The sequence below is a fragment of the Lissotriton vulgaris genome, chromosome 4_1, assembly GCF_964263255.1.
Source record: "Lissotriton vulgaris chromosome 4_1, aLisVul1.2, whole genome shotgun sequence".
Taxonomy (NCBI): domain Eukaryota; kingdom Metazoa; phylum Chordata; class Amphibia; order Caudata; family Salamandridae; genus Lissotriton; species Lissotriton vulgaris.
In genome coordinates this window covers 1,562,299,391-1,562,303,839 of record NC_141691.1, presented here as the reverse complement: position 1 = coordinate 1,562,303,839, position 4,449 = coordinate 1,562,299,391, and positions in this window count along the sequence as shown.

Below are 4,449 nucleotides of genomic sequence, written 5' to 3'. Positions count from 1 at the left end.
TTTTTCAACTCTTAGGATGAATAGTATCTAAAGAGATATACAAAAACAGGTGTGCATCGACATCTGTTTACGGAAATCACATTCCTGTTTTAACTCCCTGTAGTTAATCTTCATAGATATTAAAATTGAAGTCATTGCTGACAGTCTGAGGGTCTGTCAAAAAAACACATTTATTTTGTATGTACACATTTACTACAAAATACACACTGTGTGGAATTCCCACTGAAGTTATCTGGCTGTAAAGGTTTTAGAGAATGTTGTGAAGTGAAGGTAGACGCTGTGGGTAAATGTGGAATGTGAGGGTGCTTGTTGTAGAAGATTCAGTTGAGAGGAGGTCAGCGCCCTTCTTATACTTGGCTTACCGTTGGTCCACGTTAGTGCTATTTGTTTTATTTATTCTTTGGACAATAAAGAGCTGCATGAACCTTCTCCTGTGTCACCTTTGCCTATTAATTTCCATGAGACCAAAAAGCAGACCCTATTCCCCACTGTATTTATGTGCAAGAATCAGTAAAAACGGAAAACTGGGACCAGTAACCATGACAAGTCTACAGTGAAAATTGGTCTTGACAGATAACTAGCATTACAAAGTCCTAGGAATCAAAAAGACTGTGAAATAAATGCTCATTAAAGCTGAAACTTTTCTATTTAGGGGAGAGACATAGTCATAAGCTGCTGCCCCCGTGCCCTCTACCTTTTCACTCATTTTGTGAGCAAATATGGAGGTCAGATGTGTTGTGTTAAATGCAGTCTTGAATAATTCATCTTGAGTGTTATGCTCTGTTTTGAATGCTAAATAGAGAATTGTGACTTCTTTAATGTTACATTCATCCAAAGCTTTGGCCTCTAGTAATGTGCCCAATTATGACAACTTATTTCCAGTTTTGTGTCCATTCTGAAGGTGTCTTATGATAGATCGGGCTGACAGAGCGGATGTTTCTATATCTTAATCTTTGGGTTTAATCAATACTACTGGTAGTATTGACCTTTGCTTGTCGACAAGGAGACGCAAAAAGGAGTCATCATCCACATCAAACTATATAAGCATGAAATACTTAAAGACTTTTAGTATTGTCAATAAAGAGAATTTGTGTGTGTTAGAAGGTTTTATTTATTGAGTTCATTATTTATTTGATAATTTTGAGGGCGTGATTTAGATTTTGGTGGATCGAGTCCCACTGTGGCTTTTTTGGGGTTCTTCCTGCCTGACGGCTAGGACCTATTTAGGCTGAAAATTTACTATCCTGAAAATACCTCTTTTAGAGTTGCCATTTTCTTGCCTAAACCAAGGGCCTAATTTAGATTTTGATGGATCTGGGCTCACTGTGGCTTTTCCAGTGGTTCTCCCATCTGCCGCCTTGGCAGTCCTCCGCTGCATGTTGATGGATCAATAGAACTCCCTCCAGCGTTGATTGCATCAAAGGCAATTACCAATGTGCAGATTATGATGTGCCTCTCTGTTGAGGCACCTGTAGACAGAACCCTCAAAACTTGAGTTGGCAGAATCGAAAAAAAAGAGGTGTAATCATAACTTTTTCGGTTTCCCACTTCCGTTTCCATCTTGTAAACCATTCTCAAGGTCCTTCCTGTGCTGATGCTGCTGAACCACAATGCTAAGCAACCCCGTTGTGCCTGGAATCTAAGGTAGGCTTCTGTGTCACTTGTCTCACCATCAACTATGGTTTAACATTTGCTTTAGCCTAGTGTATTTTTACATTGCAGTCACATGCAATTTTATGTGTATCATGTATTGTTGGACCTGGCCCTCTCTGCAGGGTCATCCCTGAACTTGTTGCCTTCCTCCAATGTTCTCTCTGACCTGTTTTTGTTGGTTTAATGACTCTGGGCACTTTACCACTGCTGAACAGTGCTAAAGTGCATATGCTCTCCCTACTGAAAAGTGTATCCATAATTGATTTCCATGATTGGCTTATTTGGTTTGCTGTCAGTCCCCAGTAATGTGGACGAGGAGTGCCGGGGCTTGTAGATACAAATACCGCTAGTGGGCCTGCAGCGCTGGTTGCGCCACACACAGAAGCGGCCTTGTAAGATGTGTCTCGGGTCCGACATTGCAGACCCTGCATACAGTCTGGTACTGTCACGCTGACTGCGCAAGCTTGCCAGTCCCTAAACCTTCCCTTAACTTCATATCAGTCACCCTTATGGTAGGCCTACGGGTAGGGTGCATTGTAAGCATAAGGTAGGACAAGCCTGGTGTATGGAATGTCCTAATAGTGAAGGCCTGCAGTGGTGCCTTGCTGAGAAAGGAGAAGAAAAGACCAGATAGGACCAGATAGGACTTTGCAGACTTGTGCCTGAAACAATCTCCAAGGGCTTGATCTCGAGCTTGCCCCCTGAACGGAACTCCAGGCCCATTGGGTTCCATTCTGCTTGTGCCCGTCTGCTGTTGGGCCTTAGTTCTTATTCCCTCACCGGAGTTGTGACTCGGGTACCTTCGCCCCTCCTAAGGTCGTGATAGCTCGGAGCCTGGTCACCCCGCCGCAGAGAGCCCCGCTCATCACTGAGCCGCTCATAGATCTAAAAATATTTACAAATTGTAACACTAACTGTGTAATTTACTATATTACGTGCCCGTGTGGTTTGGCCTATATCGGACAAACTCAGCAGAAGATAAAAGCCTGCATTCTTCAGCACCAAAGCAGGATTAGATGCCAGGTTGTAGTGGCACCATTAGTTGATCATTACAAGAGTGCCGGCCATGCAGTAGAAGAATTGCACTGGGTGGTCCTTGAAAAAGTTTCTCTAGGCCCTAGGGGCGGTAACATATTCTCAGTCCTCAATGTGAGAGAAAGTAAATGGATTACCCATTCTGGATACCATCCAGAATGGGCTTAATGAACAGGATACAAGCTATGCCCAATTAGCATGCCTTTATTGAAAAACCCGTATTTATAGGATGAGAACTGTCTCTGTTTTAACAATTAAGTCTGTACCTATTTGGCTTGTTTCTCCCTTTTTTTGTGCCCCTTACAGGTCATTCACAGATGAACACATAATATAGATTGCTAATGATAATGTATACATTATTTCCACCTTTGAATTATATGTGTTATATGTGTTAAGGTGATTTGACTGCCAGCATATGTCTTCTATCGTTTTGTTGGAGTTACACCAATATTCAAAATTTGACAGCCACCTATACTCTCCTTTTTGATCATTATCTCAATGCTTAAAATAGGACCTTTCAAATCCAGTTGTATGTCCAGGACATCCACGATACAATAGTTTATTTCGGTCAATTCCCCTAAATATGGGCATTGAGCAAGTCTTTCTTCTATGGCTCTGCCAGTAACGGATACCAGCAACGTGAGCGGCAGGCATTTAGCTGCTGCAAGCACACGCGCCGATGACGTGCTGTCTCCACTTTAAGTATACACAACCACAATAATGACCTAAGTCTAGGACATTCAATTTCAATCGAGCTGGGGTATCACATGTCGCAATCCATTACAACAACCTCCCACTCCTTATGTATGTAGGGTAGGGTATACGCCAGTCAGTAGCCCACCTTTTAAAAGCCCATCCCCTTATCTAGACAGAGGAGAAACCCACACCGACATGTGGTAAGGAAAAAATGTGCAAAAGCAAGATAGCACCTCACAGGCGCACCACCAATTGGACCCCTGGTAGGTACTCACCAGGACGGCCCTCTTGTCATCGTTAGTGCCATCGAGCTTAAAGAAAAGTGTCCAAGTGAATACGACTGTGTTATCAGTGATAAGTGCAGTGGAAACAATACAAGTAACACATGTAGTGGTGTCACACAACATATAACATAAAACATAAAACAACGCATACAGCACGAACAGATAACGTTATTCTTGTTCTTTTATGCTGGTTGCTTATATTAAAAAAGTGAATATGGCTACTTCCTATAGAGCCATGTTCTACTTGCCAACATGTTTCATTTCCATGGTACTGGTCAGGCAATTTCTTCAGGGCATATACTTTTTACGCTACTGCATTGGACACCAGGGTTTCGGACACTGTCATAAAAAAAATAAAATCGAGTTTTACTTCCTTGCCAAACGTGTCTATTCTAATATACAACTGCGCAGACCGAGTAAGTATTGCCATATTTACCCTCTATCGGCAGATATCTCTCCTACCGGCCGAGAGGTTGTGAAAACAGGTTTCAGTTAACTCCTTTTGTAAGTCACGTAACACCTCCTTCCGTTATTCGTAACTGTAAAACACCATCACAATTCTATGAGGACTTCTCACTTACCCTGTTTCTTAGTCTAAATATCTACTCCATTTAGACCCATTTCGTTAGCCCCTCTTTTTCAACTTTACCGATAATAGGAGTGTTGCCGGCCTTCTCTCGTCCCTCGAACACAATCCCCATCGGTTTCTCTATATTTACATCCTTCCGCGATTGAATAGTCCACACCGATAGGCTGGGCTAGTCTCGTGCTATTTAGCGGC